Here is a 27,540-nt window from a genome sequence, read left to right on the forward strand (position 1 = left end):
CTCTATCATATATTTTATTTATTTATTTATTTACTTACTTACTTATTTATTTATTTTTTTTCTATCATATATTTTAATATCTGGCACAGTTTTTTCTCAGACAGAGACATCAACTTGCTGCTCTATCCACCCATGCATTCACTGGTCACTTCTTGTAAGTACCCTGACTGGGGATCGAACCCACAACTTTGGCATATCAGGACAACTCTCTAACCAAACATTATTTCTATTATTTTTCAGAATCTTTCTTCTTATTCTTACTTGTTTATTTTCCATGTGATTTTTAGAAATGCAATTTTTTTTCTTGGTAAAATATCTTATTGGTATGTTTATTGGCTTCACATAAAATCCATTGATTAATTTGGGGATAAAATATATTTTTATGATCTCAAATCAACATTCCTAATCAAGAGCATGATATGTCATTTCATTTGTTCATCTGCTTTTGTGTCCAAAATAATAACTTTAAAATCTGTTCTTATTCCTTGTTGAACTAATACCTAGATATTTGAACATTTTTCTTGCTTGTTGTAAACAGAGTGGTTTGTTTTAAAATCCAACTTGTTGTTTGTACATATGAAGGCTATAGACTTTTAGTTTTATTACATTTACCCTCAGCTACCATACTAAATTTTGTATTGAATAAAATAAAATATCAATTGATTATACTAGGGTTTTCAGATACATAATTATCTTCATGTAATCATAACTTTGTTTTTCTTTTTAGTTTGAGATGAGCACCCTGAACTTATAGTAAAGGGGCAGAAGAAATATAAATGAAATGATGAAAGTGGCATTAATGGAACTTAATTAGATATGGATGAAGGGATGGGCTTTGCTACCATTCACTGAAATATCAAACACAGGAGGAATTGCAGAAAAATATTTCAAGAGAAGATAATGTGTGTTGAGGTTTTTGTCATGTTTAGTTTTATATACCTGTGGGACGTCCAATGTACAATTGTATGGGCTTGTGTACACATGCACGCTCGTGTGCACACACACACACACACACACACACACACACGTGCGCACGCACATACACACAAAAAAGTAAAGGACCAAGAACAGACCCCTGGAATCACTAGCACATAGTAGGTACCGGATCAATTTATTTTCAATAATGAATTTTAATATTGAGATTTACTTGACCAATTTGGAGTATAAACACAGTCATTTTTTCTCCAATTCATTCTTGAGTTCTTACATGCCCTTATTAGCAGCAAGTCTAATACCTACCCCAGAAGACTCCCCCTAGCATCTGAAATTGGGTACAAATCTTTTTCTTTTTTTTTTTAAATATATTTTATTGATTTTTTACAGAGAGGAAGAGAGAGGGATAGAGAGTTAGAAACATCGATGAGAGAGAAACATTGATCAGCTGCCTCTTGCACACCCCCTACTGGGGATGTGCCCGCAACCAAGGTACATGCCCTTGACCGGAATCGAACCTGGGACCTTTGAGTCCACAGGCCGATGCTCTATCCACTGAGCCAAACCTGTTTCGGCTGGGTACAAATCTTAATCAGTTTCCTCCCAGAAGACTTTAGGGCTCCACTAGTACCAGTGTCTAGCCAGTTGCTCAAGCCAAAAACAAACATCTGGGAGTCATTCTTAATTCCTCTTTATCCTTTCTTCACTACCATGCATCTAACCCCTCAGCAAGTCCTGGTAACTCTACCTCTAAAATATATCTTAAAAGTTTTTATTCACTCTTCCCCATCACCACCATTACCAAGACACTATCAGCCCTTGCCTGTACAATTGCAATGGCCTATAAGTTTCCTACTTTTACACTTGCCCATATAAGATTCATTTTCCATGTAGCAGCCAAAATTATATATTTTTAAAGGTAAATCAGATCATGTTATTCCTCTGTTTAAATGCCTCCAGTGCTTCTCATTGTACTTGGAATAAAATAAGATGTTCTTACCATGTGCTACAAGGCCTTCATGATCATTCTTCTGTTTACTTCTCTTTCCCAACCTCCTGCCTCCTCTGACCATTGAACTGTGCGCTAACCCCACTCGACTCCCCAGCTCCAGACTTCTGGAAATCATCATACTTACTTCTACATTAGGATGTTTGCACTGGCTGCCCCCACGCCCTGCCTAGACGGCTCTTCTTCTTACTCTGTCTATGGCTTGCTCTCTGCTATTATTTACATCTTAGTTTAAATGTCACCTCCTCACAGAGCCCTTTCTTGACTACCTAAACTAAAAACAGTACCATGTACCATTTCATCAGAGCACTTAGCACTCCATGCTATCATCTATCTATGGTGGAAGACAAAATACACCAGGAAATATGAGATTATTTTATTCAATCTATTAGAATAGAAAAACAATGTTCATTAATGAGAACTGTCCCAAGGGAAAAGAAGGGGGTCTGGAGTTTTAAAGGGATAGGTAAACATGGAGTCCACAGCAAGTTCTGAGGGAGTCAAGAAGAAGAATGGAGAGAATATGAGAGAACAAGGTGGGCCTTTATGACTGGCCATAAAGTTCAGCTCTCTCTCTCTCTCTCTCTCTCTCTCTCTCTTTCTCTCTCTTTTTAATAAAATTACTTATAGATATTTGAAATAAAACATTTAATAGTTTCAGTAGGATTAGATTGGATGATCAAGAGGTCACTTTTCTGGCTTAAAAATCAATTTTTAAAATACCATATTGAGTATCTTCTTACCTACTTGCAATTATGTCTTACCTACATATTGTAGGTCTTTGGGTTAATATGTCAACCTGAAAAGAATCAAATATATATTCAAAGTTTCATTGAATTCTGAATTTTGAAGAAAATAGTGGAGACTTAAGTCGAAAAGACCAGCCTTCAAAGATCTCAGATATGGCAGGAAGTCAGATTTCCAACACAACACAGAGTATTAGAACTGCTGGAGACCTCAGCTATTCCAAACTTCTCATCTTATAAATGAGGAAACTGAGGCCCAGAGGAAACGAAGTGATTTGTCTGAGAGCACAGGATGAAAGGGAGTCTTGAGGGGAGTCTCCTGATTTCCAGTCCAGTGTTTGTTTTTACAATATATTATCTTTCCATTTAATTAAACATAGAAAAATAAAGTCAAAAATTTTTATGAGTTGTTTATTTCTTCTCAAAAAATGAAATCAAATTATAGTCATTTCAAGGCAGAACAAATAAGATGGGTAAATTCTGACTCTTCTTACATACTTTTTAAAAATGCATACAGATGTAGACAAGGTTGTTGAAATAAAGTTCCTTTAAATTTTATTAATGGAATTGGGAAGTTCCATTACTAATTTGTAGACTCTTAATGCCCATTGCAAATTCCTCCTTGGACAAATCATTCTGGGAGCCCATGAACCTGGTCAAGTTTTTGCCTTGATGACACCTTTATTTTAATACGTTTGGTTTTGTTTTTTTATTGATTTCAGAGAGAGGAAGGGAGAGTGAGAGAGGGATAGAAACATCAATGATGAGAGAATCATTGATCAGCTGCCTCCTGCACATCCCCTACTGGGGTTCAGGCCTGCAACCGGGCATGTGTCCTGACCGGGGATCTGGGAATTGAACCATGACCTCCTGTTTCATGAGTCGGTGCTCAACCACTGAGCCACACCGACCAGGCTGACACCTCTATTTTAAATAGGCAAGAGTCCTGCTTTCCAAAAATCCTTGAAGACTTAAGTTAGTGGATAAATAAGAATGCTTTAAATTAGTGCATCAGTTTGCTTTTGGAAAATCAATCTGAAGAAGTTATAAGTATTGTACTTCAAAATAGTTTAAACAACTTCCTTGAGATGTTAAAGTTCTTTTAAAAGTCTTTATATATTTAAACCAGAGGCCCGGTACATGACATTCGTGCACTGACAGGGGCAGAGGGGTCCTTCAGCTCAGCCTGTGCCCTCTCGCAGTCCAGGACCCCTGAGGGGTCCTTAATGCTGCTTCGGAGGCAGGAAAGGCTCCTGCCACCTCCGCTGCGCTTGCCAGCCGTGAGCCCGGCTCTGGCTAAGCAGCATTCCCCCTGTGGGAGCACACTGACCACCAGGGAGCAGCTCCTGCGTTGAGCATCTGCCCCCTGGTGGTCAGTCTGCATCATAGCAACTGGTCATTCCACTGGTCAATTTGCATATTAGCCTTTTATTATACAGGATCATGGACTTCAATCCATGTCACACCTACCTGTTGAGTCACAAAAATCTCAAAAGTGGGAGGTTTAAATAAATGAGCTTTTATAGTCTTTTCAATATGTAGTCTATATCATCCCTGGTCTTGTTAAAGAAGCAAAATCTAATATGCCAGGTACTACATATGCTGTTGGCATTTAATAAATATCAAAGAGAATAAAATCATTTGTCACTAAAAGAATAATTTGGATTTTATAGGATTGCTCTCTTCACAAAATGAACTCTTAAAAGTTCAAGATCCTGTAGGAGAGCTCATTCTTAAAACTTTTAACAAAACAAGAAATTCAAATTTTAGTTCATACAATTGTATACTTTAAACTCTGGATCATAATATATATCTTTTTAAAAACATAGTCCAAGCAGTTAGTATCTCTTGAGCATTGACTCTCTACAAAGCACTGTCTTAGGCTAGGCAGAGAGAGAAGTTTCAAGTCCACTAGAAGAGATAAGACACATAAAGAAATACTTTTAGTGCATAGTAATTGTGATGTGTCCAAGGCCAGGCAGAAACACAAGAATACGGCATTTCAGAAATAAATAACGGGTATGCAGAAGCAAACCAGATCAAATTCCTATCTTTAAGGAGATTGAGTTTTATTGGGAGAGACAAGTTTTATACAAATAAACAATCTACTCCACATCTACATTCATATGTGTCTATGTGTCATTCCTGGAAGTCCCTCCTAGGATGATGATGTCAGGTGCAGAGTGAGAAGAGAGAGAATGACACTATTTTATTTTATTTTTTAAATATATTTGTATTGATTTCAGAGAGGAAGGAAGAGGGAGGGAGAGGGAGAGAGAAACATCAATGATGAGAGAGAATCATTGATCGGCTGCCTGGCAGGCCCATACTGGGGATGGAGCCTGCAACCTAGGCATGTGCCATTGACCGGACTTGAGCCAAACCACTAGGGCAGAATGACCCTATTTTAGACAGGGTGTTCTGAGATGGCCTCTTCTGATACTGTGATATTTGAAACTTGATAGAGGTAAGGAAATGAGCCAAGAGGAATATATCTAGGAGAAGACCATTCAGGCAGGTGGGAAACAAGTTCCAGGAACATTTCAGTGTGGCTAGAACTCCGTGTTCGGGTGGGAGTGGGGGGATGGGAGGACATTGGCAGGGGTCACAAGAGAGTTGGTTAAAAGATGTGGCTGGAAAGGTAAAGGGTCAGATCATCACTCCCCAATGCCAAGGATTTTGAAGGTCCTTGAAAGTGAGGCAAGATAGTAAGTAGCTAGGAAAATTCCTGGCAAGTAGAATGGAGAAACTGAGACAAGATAATCAAACAAGGCCAAACAATTTGACCAATTTACAGATAATCAGGGTTATATGAGGTCTATCCCTTCTCTAACCTCATACAACCCTGCTTATCTATTCTCAAGTGAGCGCTTATGTAATTAGTTAAATTCTCTGCAGAAGGTCGTTATCCCAAGCCTCTGACCAATTTATCAACTCCCTGCAGAGAGCAAGTTGCATTTCCTGTCTTTGCATTCAGCAAAAACAAAAAACGGTTAACATCCTGTGGCTATAATCCCTCCACAATTGGATTGAGCAAGTGTTGATTGTCTGAATGACTCAAACCAGCATAGGAAACTAAAGATCTTTGACTTTCATAACTACCCTTGTAGCTAGGAGGGGGGCCTGTCTACCACTCATAAATAGCTGTGTCTAATAATATGATTCCAGTTGCAATCTGTGCTGCAGAACCTGTCCTTCTCGTTGTGGCTGCTTTAAGTTGGGGAAGGAGCCCATTCCATCAGGAGCCTATGGGTTGATTCAGTATCACCATTCCTGGAAGTCCCTCTTAGGACGATGGTTCTCAGACTTTGTTGCAATAGGAATCACCTGGGAGAATTCTAACAAATACGGATGCCAGGGTCTCATCCTTAGAGATTTTGATTTCGTTCATATGGGGTGTGGCTGGGCACTTGCAGCTGCCAAATATCCCCAGATGATTCTAATATGCAGTAAAGTTTGTTCAGCTGATATCAATTATTGATTTCGGTGGGGCCTTCTGTCTCTTTGCACTTTGTGTGTGTGAAAACAACAACCAGTAAATGAGATAATTCTACAAGGAAGCTCCCAATGCCAAACCCACATGTTGCTTCAGAGCTGGCTGTAGTCACATGTAAATCACAGTCAGGGATTATGAGAAGGAATTTGCCCTAAAGTAACTTTCCCTGCCTACCCCACCCCCCAACTTGGAATTTTACTATTTTAACACTATTCCTCATGCTTAGTCTACAACAAGTGACTGTTTTCAGGAGAGACAGCCAATGCAAGCACAGCAATATTTTCCCTTCACAAACCTTCTTAATTATTGTGTGTTTGTTAGGTCCGGGAATAGCTGACTCCTCTGACCATGGTCATTTCTATTTCTCCTCAAACACTTAATTATAGTGGTTTCCGGTGGTGCACTAGGAACTTGGTGCTTTAGCACAACTTTAGACTTTGTTGGGGAGAAAAAAAGGAGGGAGGGGAGAGTCTGGCCTGAGTCTACCTGGGGAATCTTGAGATCCAGAAGCAGTATGTGGGGCTAACATTGGAGCTTCAAGGCTTCAAGATTCCCAGGGATGAAAAACAATCCTATCAATGCTGTTTTCTGTTCATAATTCTACTTAGATACAAATACATACAAATTAACTAAGTGAGATCTACTTTAGCAATTTTAAATTGTTCTGTACAATTTTAATTATTCAAGAAATCATTCAGCACCCATTTCCAGTCTCTCCCTTCTCTCTTTCTCTCTCTCCATCTCCCCCCCCCCTCTCTCTCCCCCTTGTCTCCTCTCTCTTTCTCCTCTCCCTACATCCTCTCCCCTTCCATCCCCTACTTTCTTCTCCTCTTGTTATTGCTAGGGAGCTCTCCATGTCCCAACCTGTTGCTGATAGAAATAGGGTTCTTGTGAAGTCACAGGAAAAGGAAGTTTCTTATTTGTGTGAATTTATATCCCTAAGTTTCCAAGGTCCCATTTCCCTTCATTCCTCCAAGAAAGAGGTGCATCTGTGTCTTTAGCTCAGAGTACAGCTGTTGCCCAGAGTTTCCATTCCATATTTGTATTGTCTAATCCAGCACCAGGCTAGCTTAGCTTGTGTTCCCAGCTGTGGTCCATCAGTCCATTGTGTGTGGGGTCTGCATGGCCCTGGGCCATGCAGCTTCTAGGAACACAGACAAAAGCAAGGAAACGGCGGAGCAAAGCCAGAGGAACAAGAGAGCCAAAAGAGAGAGAATTCCTTTGTCTGGGACTATGTATTCCCAAATCTTCATAGGCTTGCACTGACTCTATCCCCTCTAGCCAATGATCTCTGTTCTTGGTTACAATGATAGGCACCTTCTCTATGTCACCCTGACTTTACCGCACATGTGCCCATCTCCCCCTTCTTGGACCCCTTTCCCCAGTGATCTGTGTGGGGAATGGGCCAGTGGTTCCCTGGGTAGTGTAAAATAGCAGCTTTTCTGGTGAAGCTGCCCAGATGGCCAGGCTTATAGTGTCTGGCCTTTCCTTTGCTTCTTTCCTATCCTATATAATCCTATATAATCAAAGCCTAATATGCTAAGTGTCCGGTCATCTGGTTGGCCATTCAATCAAAGTGTAATATGCTAATGATATGCTAAGACTGCTCAACTGCTTGCTATGATGTGCACTGACCACCAGGGGGAAGACACTCCAACCAGCAGATTAGCTTGCTGCTGGGGTCTGGCCCATCGGGACTGAGCAAGAAGGGCTGGACACGCCCTGGAGACCTCCCGTGGTACCTCCCCGGCTGGCCAACCTCCCGCATCCCTCCCTGGCCCCGATCATGCACCGGTGGGGTCCCTCGGCCTGGCCTGCGCCCTCTCGCAATCCGGGCTGAGGGAATACCACCCCCCCCAAGTGCATGAATTTTGTGCACCAGGCCTCTAGTTATTAATAATAGCTAATTACAATGGTATCAATCCCCCCCTTAAGAGAAATACGAGCCTCTTTTATTCTTATAAAGGGTAAATGGATGAAGGTCTCCATCTTCTTGTAACTGCTTCATGCTGTCAGAGGGGCATAGTCCTGCCTATCCCAAGGCTCAGAAGAGGAAGAAGGAGCAAAAGGGAAGGGAGTCTTCATACAGAGAAGAGGGATTTTGCAATGTCCATGTCAATCTGGTGTCCTTGGGAGGTGGCATAGGCAATGTCCAGAGGACGCAAGCTGGCATCCCTCTTGTATTCTAGAAATGACAAACTTGATAAGAAGGTAAAAAAGGCATAATTCAAAAGTGAGGAGACTTATAGCAACCAAAGGTCTACTGAGAGGTTAAAAACCCATGTGATAAAGGGAAGGACTAACTTTATAGTATTACTAGAGGCCCAGTGCATGGATTTGTGCACCGGTGGGGTCCCTCAACCTGGCCTGTGGGGATTGGGCAAAAACTGGCTCTCTGACATCCCCTGAGGGGTCTCGAATTGTGAGAGGGTGCAGGCCAGGCCAAGGGATCCCACCAGTGCATGATCAGGGCTGGGGAGGGACCGTGGGAGGGCTCTAGGGTGTGTCTGGCCCATCTCACCCAGTCCCGATCAGCCGGACCCCAGCAGCAAGCTAACCTACTGGTGGGAGTGTCTGCCCCCTAGTGCTCAATGTGCATCATAGCAACTGGTCAACAGTTGAACGAATGGTGGGACACTTAGCATATTAGGCTTTTATTATATAGGATAGATTAGGTTAGGGAATGGCTACCCTGGAGGCAAGTGTGTCACACCTGTCTGAAGCCCTCCTGTTCAACATGCTTAACTCAAAAATGAGGTCTATACTGTGTGAACTCGCAATCAGGTCATAGGCATATAGTCTATGAAAACAGAAGGAAGAATATAAAGCACAAAGGTTAATGCACACAGCAAATCATAAACCAGCTGAGAAGACTTCCAGGCTTTTGCTGGAATGAAAGCAAGCAGTGACAATCTGATGGGTCTGGTGAACTTATAGCCTTACAGACCCTCTGTGTCTACAGTCAGAACATCTCTGGTGATGTCATCTGGAGCAGAAGTCTGTAGGGCATACACAGACATAGTCTTAAAAACAAAACTTTGAAGACAGTTAACTGCACTGGAATCCAATATCCACAATTAGGCATTGTGATTTTCATCGGAACACAATTTTTCTCCCTAAGATTACCCTTATTTGCATTAAGTCCAGTTTGAATTTGCCTGATTATGTGCATAAACATAACAAGAATAAAATGTAATCAAATAGATCACACAGGCTTTTTCAAATTTATTTTGCTGGAATTTTCACAAGGAATCTTCAAATTGAGCTATGGCGAGCCTCTCAGGGCAAAGAAGCCAAGCCACAGTTACCATCAGGCATTGCCTGTAATACCTGTAGGTATTGGTCAATTTCTAAAGTCTTTGAGGTCCCCAGGATGTCTTGAGGTTCCTTCTTTGCCATCTTTCAGGAAAGCAACCTTGCTCTTTACCTGGGAAGATTGCTATGAATCATGTGACCAAGTGAAGTATTAGAGCATATCTGCAGTGGACTTTGATTGGCTTTGGAAGTCAATCTGAATTCCTTAAGGCTTTCTGGTGACATCCAGAATCCAGGCATGTCTTTCTTAGACATGGCATTCCAGTCAAAGTCTTAATTAATAAGACCACAAGTGAAGACTAGTCTTACTAAATGTATGCAAAGAAACATATTGCCATTGACTTGCTTATTAAGAACTGACAAATTTTGTAGGGATAATGTAGGGAGAAAAAGCTAAAAGTAAGCAATTAGTACTTCCCAAGATTGGCAAACACTCTCCGTAACTTTTAGACATGTAGGCTCTTTACTGACAAATACACTTATACTTTAAGAGACATACTTCCATGAGACAAGTATACAGCAAAACCCATTGATAATTCAGTCATAAGTGAACTAAGTTGAATTCATTGGCTCAGGTAGCTTAGGCTCAGATAAGATCTATTTTTCAGAATATGCATTCCAACAGATGGCTCAGATAACAGTTCTTGGAGACCAGGAATTGGCACTTTAGAAACAGACAGTTCTTTCCCAGAGTTAAATTCCTTGCCAGAGTATGTACTTTATTTTTTAATATGTTTTTATTGATATTAGAGGAGAAGGGAGAAGGATAGAGAGAAACATCAATTGTCTGCCTCCTGCATGCCCCTTACTGGGGATTGAGCCCACAACCCAGGCATGTGCCCTGACCAGGAATCGAACCAGTGACCTTCTTAGTTCATGGGTTGACACTCAACCACTGAGCAACCCCAGCTGGGCCAGAGTATGTACTTTAAAAGAGTCCCTTGAGGCACTGTGAATTGAGACTTGTATTGCCTATTGACTTCAGGGAAAAAAACCTTCATCCTCAAAGAGAGGGAGGAAAAACCTTTCATCCTCTTGAGAGGGAGATTTGGTAGCTGAGGGAGGCATGAATGTCTTCTATGCTCCCTAGCTCCACTGACCAGACCAAAATCCAGAATGACCTGTGACCCCTTGTCTGTCATGGCGTCCCATGGCCCATTCTGCCTAAGACGGCTGGGGGATTGGCTACTCAGCCCGAAGTCTCCTCCAACCCCGGAGCCGAAGACTCTTCCCAAAGTGGCCAAGAGCAGCAACACAATTGTCCAGGTGTGGACCTTTAACTCCACATGAGAGATTCTGATGGCCTCTGACCTTACTGGAGGTTTCCACCCTTTGCTGTCTTGGGTAAAAAAAAAAAATCTGGCTTTTAACTGGCCTCTAACAGCTGGGCTAGCAATCTGTTTCTGTCTCTTATATTCCTAACATCTCAGTCCCTTACAAGGCTTGGCTGAGTGAGACAGCCTCCGCTAAGACGGGAGGGAGTATTCCCTGTTAATCTGGCTGGACAGAGGTTTGACACCAGACCAGGGGGCAAATTCTGTTAGAAGTCAGTCTCCTAGGTTAGTTAACAAAAGCCTTTCATTTCTCTGAGGCTTTTTTTTTCTATTAGCTCTACCTGTGGGCTCAGCCTCACCTCAGCTCTCCCAGCTGTGGCCTGTCCTCTGGGTCTCAGCTTTGTCTAGTGCGGGCCTTTTCTTCGATCAGAGACCACACCACTATGCCTATTGGAGATCAGAATATGCCACCCCAAAATATGCCACTTTGGCATAAGGATTATTTTGTGCTGAAAGCAATAGATGCAGGAAAAATTCTCTGCTCTCCCCTGACCCACCTAAAAAGTATGTAACCGCAGGACCAACCCCAAATGGTCCTATCTAGTTTCTAACAAGATATTGAGTTGCCTTTCAGAATCAACAGACCAAAACTGCAAGTCATGCAGCCAAAGCACACACAGAGGAGAGAACTTTGACTTCCAGCTGCTTGAGGAACCAAAGTTTTACCCAACTCATGGAACTGAAAGACTAGGACATGACCGGGACTTGAACTCCAGAACTCTTTCAGGAGTGACGGGTCCACTGTGCAGGAAGATCCGGTGCTGAAGTCCCTTGTCACCTCTTACCATACACGGCCAAGTTCCAAAGCTTCCCAATCAAAACCAACCCTGCCAGCACTTCCACATGCCAGCCTTTCTCCCTAATCCCTAACCCTCAATCTTTGCCCTAAAAAAACCTCGATTAAAAGCCACTGGGGACTCCAGGTTTTTAAGTGATAGTTTTCCATCCTCTTTTCTTAAGAATATTGGTATTGATTTCAGAGATGAAGGGAGGGAGAGAGAGAGAGAGAGAGAGAGAGAGAGAGAGAGAGAGAGAGAGAGAGAGAGAGAGAGAGAGAGAGAGAGAGAAACATCAATTATGAGAGAGAATCATTCTCCTTGCTTGGCACCCAGAAAAATAGATGGCTTTCATTTCTCCATTGCAAATCTTGATGTTTGGTGCCTGACTTTGCTGCTCATCAGGTGGGCAGAGCCTCATTCAGTTCGGTAACAGTATATATTTCTCTTTGAGGAACATGCCCAACTTCCCCATGCCAGGGAAAGAAGAGAAACTTGTCATTAAAGATGGAGAATTAATATCAAGATAAGTTTGCATGAACAGATCTTGCTAAAATAGCCCTTATCTTCCATTAGTTACTCTACATATTTTCTAGTCACTTTCCCACAATACATCATCCCTTGAAGCCCAAACTCTCTTTACCTTGTCAGAAGGGTATTAGACCACCCAGTCTAATTGCTTCTTTGGGTGTGACTTCTTTTTGTGAACTCCCATACACATCAATATTAATTTTAAAAATTGTGTACCATTTGTCCCATTAATCACCTCTTGTTAATTTAATTCACCGGCCCCCTGCTATGAAATCTAAGAGTATAGTGGAAAAGTTTTCCTCACCAACACTATTCTGTATTAGACATCTTATGTTGACACAAGAGCAGCCTACATGGTCATCTCCCAGAATTCCTAACAGGAATTGGGACACAAGTTTCCTTGTCTTTAACTTCTGTCTCAACCAATGTGGACATCATTCTGAAGTTCTTGTGTCCCAACCACCATCCCAGATCAAAGCCCAGGCCAAAGGGGCTGGGCCACTTTCAATTATCTATCTTTTCTCTTTAAAGGGGATTTCAATTCTCCTTTCTAACCTGCTTCTTTTTCACCTGTTGCTTCATTATAAGCAGTGAAGGGAAGCAGAGTTTGCCACCTCAAAATGTGCCTTTTGGGACATTGATTATTTTAAGCTGGTTATTTTTTAAAATATATTTTTACTGATTTTAGAGAGGAAAGGAGAGGGAGAGACAGATAGAAACATCAATGATGAGAGAGAATCATCAATTGGCTGCCTCCTGCATGCCCCCTACTGGATGGAGATCGAGCCCACAACCCAGGCATGTGCCCTGACTGGGAATCAGACTGTGACCTCCTGGTTCATAGGTTGACTCTCAACCACGGAGCCACACCAGCCAGGCCTAACCTGGTTATTTTTAAGAAACAAAAGACTGGAAAACTCTTTGACCTTCCTCCTAACTGCCTACAAGGTATTTCGATAGAGGACTTGCTCCAGGAAGGGAGATATCATCACAGATAACTATCGTTTAATATAAACTACTGATAGAGAGGAACCTTGCAAGGCCCATTGTTCAAAGTCCTCTCCACATCCCATTGTTAAAGGTGGCCCAGCAAACATGTATTTAGCAACATTTGCTTTTCTATCTCCATGTGAATTGCCCTTTGAAGTCCCAAACCACAACCCCCTTCTCCTTAGCTCCAGAATTGCATCTAAGCCTCAACTGCCCAATGTGTGTTTGGGTCTCTCATGGCACGATGTTATGTACACTGCTAGTAAATTTTGGACATTTTCTCCTGTTAATCTGTCTCATGTTAATGTGATTACTGGCCCAGACAGAACTAAGAAAGAGAGGAGGAAAGTTACTTGTTGTGCCCCCTCACCCCCAGCAGTATTCACCTTCCTCCCTGAGAGCAATTAGCCTTGCAATGTAAACTTAATGGCAGAAAGGCAGCTCTGCATTAGAAAATACAGGAAATATTTTGAATATTCCTTGTACATGTATGTTCTTTAGCGCTAGGATATGAACGAAGCCATTCAGTGGTGTGGGATTTAATCAAGGAAGATAGTCTATCACATTTGAAAACAAGAAGCAGAAGTGTCTTTGGGAATTCCAGGACAATGGCAGCAGTGATGAAAACATACGTTTCGGATATTGCAGAATACCAACGAAAAATAGAGCAAATAGATAGCAAAGCCAAAAATCCATGGACAATATTTGCAACAGAAGTATGTGAAGAGGTATTCTACCTGAACCCCTCAAAAGCAAGTGAATAGGGGCATACTACCAAAGCTCATACAACATGGCATTGGTACCTGTGTACAAAAAAAAAAAAAAAAAAAAAAAAAAATCAGAGAAAGCAATGGGGAAACTCAAGAGCCTTGGAATAGGAAGATCCTACAATAACCAACACTATTCACTGGCAAGTGATGCTGGTGGATTTGAGAAGAGCAGCTAAACCAGGCAGAGGCGTTGCCCTCTTCAATAGAAGGGTAAGAAGTCCATGGTAAGGTCTTCAAGACTGGAGCAGCCTAGTCCCAGGAATTGTTGAAACAGATAAGTAAGGCTATCTTCCAAAATAGGAACACAATGAGGGAAAACTGCTGAATTAAATATAATAGGAAATATATAAGAAAAAGAGAACATCCAAGTAAAAGTGGGGAAGAAAAACAGACCCAGAAAATCCTGGAAATAAACAGCCCAATTTTGGGTGATTTTTACATTGAAAATGTTATTGAGACCATGGTAGATTCACATGCAATTTTTAAAAATAATGCAGAGGATTCCTTTGCATATTTTACTTAGTTTCCTCCAATAGTAACATGTTGCAAAAATATAATATCAGAACCAAGATGTTTTAGGCGATACAATCTACCAATCTAATTTAGATTTTTCTCAGTTTCACTTCTATGCATTTGTGTGCATATTTAGTTGTTCATAATTTTATCACATGTGTAGGTTAATGTATCCACCACCCCACTCAATGCTACTGAACAGTTTCAAAACCACAAGGATCTTTCAAGTTGCCTTTTTATAACCACATCTGCCTACCTCCCCTCTCTCTACACCTTCCTGCTTTTCATCTCTCTGATGTGACCATGTTAAGATCATTATATAAATGAAATCTTTATATAAATGGAATCATACAGTCACTTTTTATGACTGGATTTTTTTCACTCAGCGTAATTTCTTGTAGATTCAGCTAGGTTGTTATGTGTGTTAAAAGAGCCTTTCTTTTTATTACTGGGTAGTATTTCATGGTATGGATACTATATTTTGTTTAACCACTTACCTGTTTAAGGATATCTGGGCTGTTTACAGTTATTACAAATAAAGATGCTATAAACATTCATGTGTAGGATTTTGTCTTTAGTTCTCTGAGACAAAATCCCCAGAGTGTAATTCCTGGATTGTATTATAGTTGCAGTAGAGGCCCGGTGCACGAAATTCATGCATTGGCGGGGAGGGGGGTCCCTCAGCCCAGCCTGCGCCCTCTCACAGTCTGGGAGCCCTCAGGGGATGTCCAACTGATGGTGGGGAGCGGGCCTAAGCCAGCAGTCAGACATCCTTAGCGCTGCTGTGGAGGAGGGAGAAGCTCTCGCCACCGCCGCTGCGCTCGCCAGCCGTGAGCCCAGCTTCTAGCGCACTGACCACCAGGGGGCAGCTCCTGCACTGAGCGTCTGCCTCCTCATGGTCAGTGCACATCATAGCGACCGGTCGTTCTGCTGTTTGGTCAATTTGCCTATTGGTCTTTTATTATATAGGATGTTTAGTTAGTTAAGGAACTGCCACACTATTATCCAGATGGGCTGTACCATTTTATATTCCCACCAGCAGTGTATCAGTGATGTCATTTCTCTACATCCTTGCCAGCATTTGGTGTTGTCCCAAATGCTTTTAAACTATGCAAGCAACAGAAAAAGAAGCTCTGTGAATTTAGCCTCCTTCCAAGTTGTTTTTCTCTAAAAGAAAACTAATCTCATGTAAACCACAAAAACTAATTTCACATGAAAAATGGCAAAAGAACAACTTCAAAGTTAAATTTTATACAACATTATTGTAAGAATAAAAGAGCATGAGAAAATGCATAGCTTTCTTACAAACAGCAAAAGCACCCCAGGCAGTGCCAGTAAAACACATCAAAACGAATCTATTTTTAAACTAATTAAAAGTCATCAAGAAGATGATAAAAGACATGAGGAAACAACAATAAATAGAATCGGAAAACTCAGAAATAATGTGGCTAGGATTCAAAGAAAAAATAGAACAACAAGAAACATCTTTTAAAATAAATAACTAAAAGGAACACAAGTTCTGTTTACTGGAAAAGCTTTATGGTTATACCGCTGCTGTGGTGGCCCCCAATCAACACCTCCCTGCCTTTGTTCCCTCCCACACCGGCTCTGGGCTGGGCACTGTGACCAGCCAATAAAACATGAGCGAATGGCATGCAAGCAGAGGCCTAATAAGTACTTGCACAGTGAGACTTGCCCCCTTAGGGTACTTCCTGTTAGAACCCACCTGCCACGCTGGGTGAGCAACTCTGTTTTACCACGTGGAGAAGCCGTGCAGGGAGAAAGCCAAGGCCTTGGCTGAAGCCCAGGCTGAGCTACCAGATGACAGCCCCAACTTGTCATCCATTCAGCCCTGGTGGAGATGGTCCAGCTGACACCATGTGGAACAGACGTTCATAGTCCACACAAGCCTGGCCCAAATTACAGAAGTGTAAGAAAATAAAAGATTATTGTTGCTTCATGCCATTAGATTGTGGGATCATTTGCAATGCAGCAACCAATGTAATAAATCTAGAAATAGTGACAACTCAGTAACAATTAGCACCCATATTGTTGTCTTGAAATATTATTTCTCACTAAAAGAAACCAAGGCTTCTTGGAGAAATTCCAGGTGTGGGCATGAAATGTCAAGATGCATGTGGGGCATCTTTACATACCAGAGAGCGGTGGGCTGGAAACTTGCACTAGACCAGTTGACTCAGAAAACATGAGTAAATCTACAGTGTTCGCCAGACCTTTTCATTCTTACGTTGTGTCCTCCACAGAACACAGAAGGGAACCAGAAATGACAGAGATTATAGAATTAAAAATAAAGATATTAAAATCATTATTATAACTTTATTTCATATGTTCAAGAAGCTAGAGGAAATATTTAACATGTTAACTGGAGACATAGCATATTTAGAAAAAACTCAAATTGAACTTAAAGAAATAAAAACTCTATTATATGAGATTAAAAAACACTGGATGAGATGAACTACAATCAGACATTGCAGAAGACAAGATGAGTGAATTTGAAGACATTAGAAACTACCCAAAATAACACAGGAAAAATACTCAGGGGGAAAACTGAACAGCATATTAGGGACTTGTAGGACAAATCCAAGCTGTGTAATTAGAATCCTAAAAAAAGAGAGAGCAAAAGGGGGACAGAAAATAATGACTAATGTTTGACCAAATTTGATGAATATAATAAACTCACAAATCCCAAGCACAAGAAACATGAAGAAGACTCCATCAAGGTCCATCATAATCCAATCCCTCAAAACCAATGCTGAAACATACATTGCATATGGAGGAACAAATATAATGATGACAATAGATTTATTGTTAGAAACAATGTAAAAAAAAACAATGAAGCAATATCTTTAAAGTAATGAAAGGAAATATCTGGCAAACTAGAATTACTTACACTATGAAAATATCTTTCAAAAACAAATGTGAAATAAGAACATTTTCTGACTTGTATATGCAAAAAGAATTTATTATCACATCAGCACATCAAGAAATGTTAAAGGAGCCCTGGCCAGTTTGGCTTAGTGGATAGAGTGTCGGCCTGTGGACTGAAGGGTCCGGGGTTCAATTCTGGTCAAGGGCACATGCCCGGGTTGCGGGCCCCCGGGAAGGGGGCATGCAGGAGGCAACTAATCAATGATTCTCTCTCTCTCCCTCTCCCTTCCTCTCTGAAATCAATAAAAATAAAAAATTTAAAAAATAAAAAAGAAATGTTAAAGGAAATCCTTCAGGCAAAAGGAAAATGACACTAGATAAAAACCTGGATCTTCACAAACAAATGAAAAACACCAGAAATGATAACTACTTAGGTAAATAGCAATATAAAATTGTATGTATGATACAATTTATACATACAATTATAAATTGTAAATACAAAATATAATATGTATGATAGAAATATATAATATTTTGACACATTTTATGTTAAATATCTTTAAATCATTCTAATTTCAAAGAGTACAACCAGCACCCATATCTTGGTTTCTAAATACCTTCCTCCAAAAACAGAAATGAGGGTTCCCAGGAAAATGGCTTATTCTAGAGTTGGGCAGAAAGTATATAAAGTGAGCCATGCCATGACCAGGTGGCTCAGTTAGTTAGAGCATCATTCTGTACAGCAAGACGTTGTAGGTTTGATTCCTGGTCAGAGCACATACCTAGGTTGTGGGTTTAATCTCCAGTTGGGATGCATATGGGAGGGAACCGATCAATGTTTCTTTCCTTTTACTTTTTAATTTTATTTTTTCATTACAGTTTACATTAAATATTGTTTTATACTAGTTTCAGGTGTACAGCATAGTGGTTAGACAATCGTACACTTCACAAAGTGCATCCTCCTATATTTCCAGCTTATCGCCATTTTTTAAAAACGTACCTTTTGAGTATATCGATACATTTTAAGGAGTAGATGTGATCAAGGAAAGAGATTTCAATAGTCTGTCAGCCAACATTACTTATGTCACAGTTTAGATAATAATGCACTTGGATAATTTGGTCTTAGGTGGCTATAGCACTTTTCAATTTCCTTCTAACTATCCAAATAATACGTTGAAAAAGAGAACTTGAAACAAATATATTTGCTATTGATTAAAAAAAACTTTATAGAAATGTCAAGAAAGAAAAAAAGGCACTTTTTACTATAAGAACTCTTTTCTTTCTTTTTTAGAAAACACTTCTGGGTTTTTGCCGAGCTGTGTTTCCTGTTTGCAAACCCTAAGATCCTTGAATAAATCTTTATCACTTATTTATAGCTAAAGCCTCCAGAATCTTTTTTAGCTTGTGTGGCATTACTTAAGAAAATGAGCATACTTTTTTTGATCTGAAGAGAAATTGCTGAATAAACCTGAAGCAACTTCATTTGCATTTGCATCAGTTAAGCAACTTGTTTGTTTGTTTTTTGTTTGTTTGTTTTTTAACACCTGTAATTCCATATGAGGGGGATTCCCAAGAAGTGTCAGACCTTGCTCTCCCTTAGCGTTGGTGTCTGAGCAAACAAGATGCCCAAGCAAATGTTATGAAACAACACAAAGCAGTTATGCTAAGGGCCAAATGAGTGGTGGAACAATAGCATCTATCTGAGTTTAGGAAAAGCAAGAATTTGGCCTCAGTCAGCCTGAGAAAGGAGATGTGCCTAAGTAAGGTCTTACATGCCGGATGGGATTTGTTTGGCTGGAGAAGCTGAGAAAACAGCATTCATACTGAGGGGCGGTTTGGAATCTGGAATTGACTAGCCGGCCAAATAGAATTTTGTGTTTGGAAATAATGTTTTGGGTATTCAAGTTACTGGAAAAATACTCTTTTTTTTTTTTTTTATAGCATTGTTAACAAATACAGGAAGAGAGAGAGGTGCCATTTCAAGATATTTAATCTGTTTATTAGCCATATTCTCACTGAACATATACTCTTTTGTCCAGAAGTAAATGGAAGTCATGGCATTTATTTGTTCATCTATAAACTCCTTCCAGTACATTCTGGAGACCTAATAATAAGAACACAAACACTTAGGTCAATTTTACCTCAATTCAATGCAGCCTCACCTTCAAAAAGGAGCAGATACCATCTTTGCTAATGTATGTTCCTCCTCTGTGCACTACTTGCAGACTCCAATTTTAAGAGAAAAGAAATATGAGTGTTTTTAACCTCTTTCACTTCACTTTCCACTGTGGCAGCTAGCATAGCCTTTGCCAGGCCTCATCGCTGTTTTCCGAAAGTGAAGACAGTTAACAGGGGCTCAGTGCTGTCAATTCAGAAGAAAATCAAGCTCAGAATTAAGCGTGCAGGGGCCACTTTGCCCCTAAGAAAAGTCAGATATGGAGTAAGCAAATAACTTTTGAGTAATTATTTGTTTTCTGTGATCTTGAGACTAATAAAGTGCTCTGTACTCATTATGGATAAGGTGTCGATTTCTGAGAAGAAAGAACAAAATCCAAAGTTGATTTTTTTTTTTTCAGTTCTTTCCATTTTCCTCCTCTACCTCCCTCCACTCTCCACAAGTTTCCAAGACTGTAGATTTAGGGGGAAATCCCTTACTGTTGGACATTTGCAAAACTGTTTAGTGGCTTCCATTGATCTTTGGATAAAGTCTAAATGGTACCCAAGTTCTTGCATGGCTTTGCCCCTGCTGTGTGCACCACTCTCTTCTGAGCTTCTTGGGTTCCCGGAACAATGGCTTTCTCTTTGTTCTTCATTCTCCCACCTCCTTTTTGTCTTAGACCTTTGAACATGCTGTGCCCACTACCTAGATGCTCTCTTGCCTTTTCTTAGTCTACTTTTCACCTGAATTACTTCTATTTATCTTTCAAGACTCAATTTAAATCAGCTTTCCTCAGGGAAGTTTTCCCTAATCCCCACATAAGGCTGGCACCCTTGTTCAACACTGTAATCCTTGCCATCCTTGGCACTATTGCCATTACATCAACCCCAGCACCTAGCATAGAGCTTGGCTCATAGTAGGCACTGAAATACCTGTTAACTAATGACTGAATAAACAATTGAATGAATAAAGCTTGATGTGCATGTCAGACAGAAATACAAATAGCTATTTCTTTTTATAATTTATTTTTAAATTATAGTCAATGTGTAATATCATATTAATTTCAGGTGTATAACATAGTGATTAGACATTTATATAAATTGAAGTGACCATCCAATCAGTCTAGTATCCATCTGATGCCATACAGTTATTACAATATTATTGCCTATACACTGAGTGGCCAGATTATTATGATCTCTGAACGCATAATAATCTGGCCATTCAGTGTATATCCTATATAATAAAAGGCTAATATGCAAATTGTCCCCTCGACCAGGAGTTCAACCAGCAGGCAGGCCAGCCAACTGCCATGTCCCCTCCCCCTGACCAGGCTGGCCGGACCCCACCCATGCACAAATTCATGCACCGGGCCTCCTATACACACACACACACACACACACACACACACACACACACACACACACTGAGTGGCCAGATTATTATGCGTTCAGAGATCATAATAATCTGGCCACTCAGTGTATTCCCTGTGCTGTACTCTACATCCCCATGACAAGTAGCTATTTCTTTTAACTAAAGGCTGAGAAGGTGCAATAAAAGCTACTTTCCTAGCCACACTTTTAATTCCTTACCACTTAATAGTGTCTTTCAGATTTAAAAAGAAGTTTTAGTGGTCGGTGTTCAGAAATGGCATGTAGTGCTGCTAAGTCAAATAAGAAACGAAGTCCTGGATTTGGGGATTCTAGACCTTTCTAAGGTGAGTTACCTCATGAATTAACTATCCTCATATTTCACAAGACTTTCTTGATAAAGTCTTGATAAGCAGATTTTTGTTTGGTAAGTAGTCTATTTGCTCAAGTGAACAGACCCTTATCTTCAATAAATTTATCGGTAGGCATTTCCCAAAACAATTGGAATTATTTTTTGTTTTATAGTTTTATCTCTCTCTGGAAGTTCTTCAGGAGCAAAGAACTATGTCATGCTGACATAGGTGGTCTACAGACTTATCTAAGTCATGTGGACACAGATGGTTTCAGTTCTCACCCACTAAGTCAAGTCCTTCTAAGATGTTTCCTGCCTGAGTCACTGGTAACACCCACCACCCTGCTACTCCCCCAGGGGAAAGAACTTGGTGTAATTTTTACTTCCCTGTTCTCTAAGGCGGTCTCTCACCCTCAACTCTCTTACTTTGCGATTGCTTCCCAAGTGCTCTTTCAGCATCTCTTCTGTCTCCACACTTTCTTTCATGTAGTCTTATTTCTAAAATAAATAAATCACTTCTCCCCTAAATGATTTGCAGTCACTTCTCCCCTAAATCAGTTTCACAATGATCACATACACAGCGAGGCAAAAGTAGGTTTACAGTTGTGAGTATGCAAAACACAGCTTATTCTTATATTATTACTTATTGTACTATTTTCCATCCAAACAACTATAAACCTACTTTTGCCCCACCCTGTATATTAAACTATTATATATACACCCTTAATATATACATTTTTTATTTGTCAACTATTCCTCAATTAACTTTTTGGAAAAAAAGTTTTCCAATGCTAAAAAATAAAACCTGAACTTAATAGCGCTGAATCCAAGACCCTCCCTGAACTGGTCCCAACCTCTTAATTTACTTCACACTACATATATTTTTTATTTATTTAAACTAAAAAAATTAAAAAAACAAAACAGTTTACCCATATCTCTCCATTACTTAATATAGACATTCACAGCTAAAAATTTTCATCTAACCACTGCTTAGCTGCATCTCATAAGTTTTGGCCTGTTGTTTCTTCATTTTCATTCATCTCACAGTATTTTCTAAAATTCCTTTTGATGTCTTCATTGATCCTTTGGTTATTTATGAATATGTTGTTTAATCTCCACATATTTGTGAGTGTCCCAATTTTTTCCTGCTATTGATTTTCTTTAAATATATTTTTATTAATTTCAGAGAAGAAGGGAGAAGGAGAGAGAGATAGGAACATCAAGGATGAGAGAAAAATCATGATTTTTAATTTCATTCCACTGTAGTTGGAAAACATGCTTTGCATCATTTATAATCTTGTAATCTTACTGAAGTGTCTTATGACCTAGCATATTTTCTATCCTGAACAATGTTCCATGTGCACTTGAGAAGAATGTGTATCCTGTTGTTGTTGATTGCAATATCCTCTAGATATCTGTTAGGTCTAGTCTACTTTTTAATCTTCTGTCTTATTTTTGTATTCATTATTGAAAGTGGGTATAGACAACTCCAACTATTGTTGTCTAATTGTTTAGTTTTCATGTCGGACAGTTTTTCTTCGTGTATTTTGGTGTTCTGTAATTAGTAGTATATATGTTTATAATTGTAATATTTTCCTGATAGATTGGCAATTTTATTATTAGAAAATGTACCTCTCTAACTTTAGCAACATTTTGTGTTTTAAAGTCTATTTTGCCTGATGTAGCCACATCAAATTTCTTATGATTATTGTTTGCATAATATATATTTTTTCTTTATTTTACTTTCAATCTATTTGTAGTTTTAATTGCCCATTTAAAAACTTTAATTTACATTTGAGTTTTAAAATATTTTACATGTTGGGTTGTTTATTTTATTAATATTAAGTTGTGATGGTTCTTCATACATTTTGAGTACAAGTTCTTAATCAGATATTTGTTTTGCAAATATTTTTCCTAGTCTGGCTTGTCTTTTTATTGTCTTTCTTTTTTTTTTTTTCTTTTCCGTAACAGAGCATTATTTCTATTTTAAGCTCCCACTTGGCTGCAGTAACAATAATCTTATCAATGGAGGCTCAGCCCCTCCCTCAATGCTGTGTCCAGATTCGGGAATTTCTGAAGTGCCAACATGAAGAGAAGTGGGACTAGATCTTTGCATCACTGGTCCCCACGAGGATTCTAGGATGCTCTTTGTCCACTCTGGTGTTGGTTTTCAGTCTGGCCCCTCCAATCATGGTGACTGCCTGGCTTGAGGGTCGGGAATATCTGTGCCTTCCTTGCCCTGTGATGTGGCAGAAATCTCTGTGAGATGGCCCTCCTGCCTGCCACAAAACATTTTTGCTGATGAAGAGCTTAAGGTTTCAGGTTAGGTGACTGGTCCAGAAAAACCACAGGGAGGAAGAACACAGCAAGGACCTGGCACATAATAAATGCTTAACAAACATTTAGCAGTTGTCACCAATGTTCCGTCGATTATTTTCTTATGTGAGCAGGTTAGTTTGGGAGTATTTTCTCAGCAAACAAATACTTGAGTGCCTACCGCATTCAAAGCACTTGGAATTAATGTCCTGATCTTACACCGTATTAAAGGATGATTAGGAAACATTTTTTAACAGGGCTTCTTTTAAACAGGTTAAAAGAAAAAAAACCTACACAGTTTCACACATGACAAGAGCCATTTTGGGGGTAACATCTTGTCTTTTTATTTTCTTTCTCATTGAGAATTTAATAAAATTATATATGACTCAGGTGTATGACTCTATAATACATCCTCTGTATATTGTATCCTGTGTCCACCACCCAAGTCAAGTCTCTTTCCATCACCATTTATCCTCCCTTAATCATCCCCTACCTCTCCCCACCCCCTTTCCCTCTGGTAATCACCATACTGTTATCTGTGTATGAGTTTTGTTTTTGTTTTTTGCTTAATCCCTTCACATTTTTCACCCAGCCCCTAAATCCCCTCCACTTTGACAGCTGGCAGTCTGTTCTCTGTATCTACGACTGTTTCTATTTTGTTTGTTAGTTTATTTTGTGTATTAGATTCCACATATAAGTGAAATCATATGGTATTTATCTTTCTCTGACTGGCTTATTTCACTTAGCATAATACTCTGCAGGTCCACCCATGCTGTCACAAAAGGTAAGATTTTCTTCTTTTTTACAATTGAGTAGTATTCCATTGTGTATATGTACCACAGATTTTTTGTCCATGCATCCACTGATGGACACTTGGGCTACTTCCAAATCTTGGCTATCTACATGTACACTAAGTGGCCAGATTATTATGATCTCTGAACGCATAATAATCTGGCCACTGAGTGTATATCCTATATAATAAAAGGCTAATATGCAAATTGTCCGCTTGACCAGGAGTTCGACCAGCCTGCAGGCTGGCCAACCACCCATGTCCCCTCCCCCTGGCCAGGCTGGCTGGACCCCATCCATGCACAAATTTATGCACCGGGCCTCTAATACACACACACACACACACACACACACACACACACACACACACTCACACACACACACATAAATACATACACTGAGTGGCCAGCTTATTATGCGTTCAGAGATCATAATAATCTGGCCACTCAGTGTATAAAAGCCTAAGCGACCGAACAACGGAACGACGGGTCAACCAGTTGCTATGACACACACTGACCACCAGGGAGCGGACACTCAATGCAAGAGCTGCCCCCTGGTGGTCAGTGCGCTCCCACAGCCAACCTCCTGTGGCCGACCAACCTCCCACAGCCCCTCCCCCTGGCCCAGCCTGCCAACCTCCTGCAGCCCCTCCCCCAGGCCAGCCAACCTCCTATGGCCCACCCCCATGGCCCTGATCGGGGTGGGCCAGCGAGCCAACCTCACGTGGTCCCTCCCCACAGCCAGCTGGGTGGTCAGTGCACTCCCACAGCCAACCTCCCGGGGCCAGGTAACCTCCCATGGCCCCTCCCCTGGCCAGCCTGTTCCAATCAGTCCTGGGTGACAGCCCCGATTGGCCCAATCACTGGCTAGGCTGAGGGACCCAACCTGTGCACGAATTCATGCATCAGGCCTCTAGTTATAAATAACACTGCCAGGGACTTAGGGGTACATATATTCTTTCAAATTAGTGTTTCTGGCTTCTTTGAATATATTCCCAGAAGTGGAATCGTTGGGTAATAAGGCAGTTCCATTTTTAATTTTTTGAGGTAACTCCATACTGCTTCCCACAGTGGCTGAACCAGTCTGTATTCCCACTAACAGGGCACAGGGTGCCGTTTTCTCCACATCCTGGCCAACACTTGTTTGTTGATAGCCATTCTGACAGATGTAAGGTGATATCTCATTGTGGTTTTAATTTGCATTTGTCTGATGATTAGTGACACTGAGAATCTTTTTATATGTCTATTGGTCATCTGTATGTCCTCTTTAGAGAAGTGTCTATTCATGTCCTTAGCCCATTTTTTAATTGGATTGTTTGTGGTTTTTATTTGGTGTTGAGGTGTATAAGTTCTTTATAAATTTTGGATATTAACCTTTTATCAGATGTATCATTGGCAAATATGTTCTCCCATTCAGTGGGTTGTCCTTTCATTTTGTTGATGTTTTCCTTTGCTGTGCAAAACCTTTTTAATTTGATGTAGTCTCATTTGTTTATTTTTTCTTATGTTTCCCTTGCCCAAAGAGATATATCAGAAAAAATATTGCTATGAAAAATATCTGAGATTTTACTGCCTATGTTTTCTCGGGCATCACCAAGGTTGAAGTCCTTGCCTTCCTCCAGCAGGGGGCGGTAGGTGGTGATCTCAGCCTCCAGCTTGACCTTGACGTTCAGCAGGGCCTCATACCTTTGGGCCTGGCGCTGCCCCTCTGCCCAGGTCTAGGCCACCACTGGCGCCAGGTGCAGCAGGATCCCGTTGAGCTGTTCCATCTGCATGGCAAGGAGCTTCTCCACCTTCCTCAGGCTGTTCTCCAAACTGACCTTCAGATTCCTCCTCAAGTCCAAGTCAATCTCCATGAACTGGACCCTGCATCTCAGCTCTGTGGGTGCCATCTCAACAGCTTTTACCTCTGCATTCTGTGAGGTAACCACTGAGGTGCTGTCCTCCATATGCTGAAACCACTACTTGTCCAGCTCCTCTTGGTTCTTCTTAGCCAGTTCATACTAGGCCACGATGTCTACCATGATCTTGCTGAGGTCCTGAGATTTGGGGGCATTCATTTTCACAGTCCACCCAGAGTTGGCAAGCTGGGTTTGTAGACCATTTACTTTCTCCTCATGGTTCTTCTTCCTGAGAGCCTCAGTCTCTGTCTCAGATGCAGTCGAGTGACATTGAGGTCATCAATAACCTTTCAGAGCCTATTGAAGTCACTCTCCAAACACTGGCACATGGCCAACTCTATCTCATACTTGACTCTGAAGTCTTTAGCAGCAAGATAGGCATTGGCAATCTGCAGAGCGATACGGGCATTGTCTACAGAATTTGCAAAGATTTGAGCCCTCAGGGTCTCAATGGTCTTGAAATAATGCTCCCAGACTTTGACCTGTGGTCTCTTCTTCAGGTGTCCCAAGTTTCTGTTCTCCAGTCTCTGATTATCAGCTTCAAGGCTCCTGACTTTCTCCAGGTAGGAGGCCAGGCAGATATTCAGGCATTGCATAGTCTTCTTCTTGCTCCGGATGCTCCTTATGCCCACCAGATACTTTGACATCTCCATAGCCGGACCCCCAATTGCCCTGCACACTGGTAGAGTAACACACAGAGATCCAGGAGCCTGAGACCCCAGCATCTGCATAGACACTAGCCATGCTGCTGGCAGGCTGGCCAGGTGGCTGGGCAGTTGCACGGAGCCCAGATTCCATAGATTGTGAAGAAGTTGGAGCAGATGCTGAAGCTCCTATTGTTGAAGGAGAGAAACTGAAAGTGAGGTTCAAGCCGCAGATGAAGAGTAATCTTTGAGCTACCTTGTCACCAGTGTTTCAATGGTCAGTTTCATTTATTTTCTTTTGTTTTTACTTTAAAAAAAAAATGGCTGGCAGAACCACTTCACCACTTTTCTGACTAACTAAAGGGTTTTAATGTCAATCAACTGTCAGATGATGAACCTGATAAATCCAGTAAAAGTACATGGTAGGAGGGACAAAAAGGAGAGAATTAGAGGAAGGGAGGAAGGAGAGAAGTTAGTTTGCAGAAGTCAAGTCTATTCTAAATTGAGACTCTCCTTGCCACTTGACCTTTGGATTTCACAATATTGGTATTTTTATTGGACTACAGGCGCTTAGTCTCTGATATCAGATATGGCCTCCATAACTCACTCACAGATGTAAGAAGCATAATGGAGTAAAGAATGTGGGCTTTGGCAAAAGACTCACCTGGATTTGATTCTAGTGCCTGTCATTTCCTTCTTGTAATCTTAGGCA

At 40.7% G+C, this 27,540-nt stretch overlaps 1 pseudogene; it reads right to left on the reverse strand.

Annotated features, from left to right (window-relative positions):
- Nucleotides 1-8,265: 8,265 nt before the first annotated feature.
- Nucleotides 8,266-27,518, reverse strand: LOC103299568 (keratin, type I cytoskeletal 18-like; annotated as a pseudogene).
- Between the last annotated feature and the right edge of the window lie 22 nt (nt 27,519-27,540).

This window comes from Eptesicus fuscus, chromosome 6 (assembly GCF_027574615.1).
Source record: "Eptesicus fuscus isolate TK198812 chromosome 6, DD_ASM_mEF_20220401, whole genome shotgun sequence".
In the NCBI taxonomy this organism is placed as follows: Eukaryota; Metazoa; Chordata; class Mammalia; order Chiroptera; family Vespertilionidae; genus Eptesicus; species Eptesicus fuscus.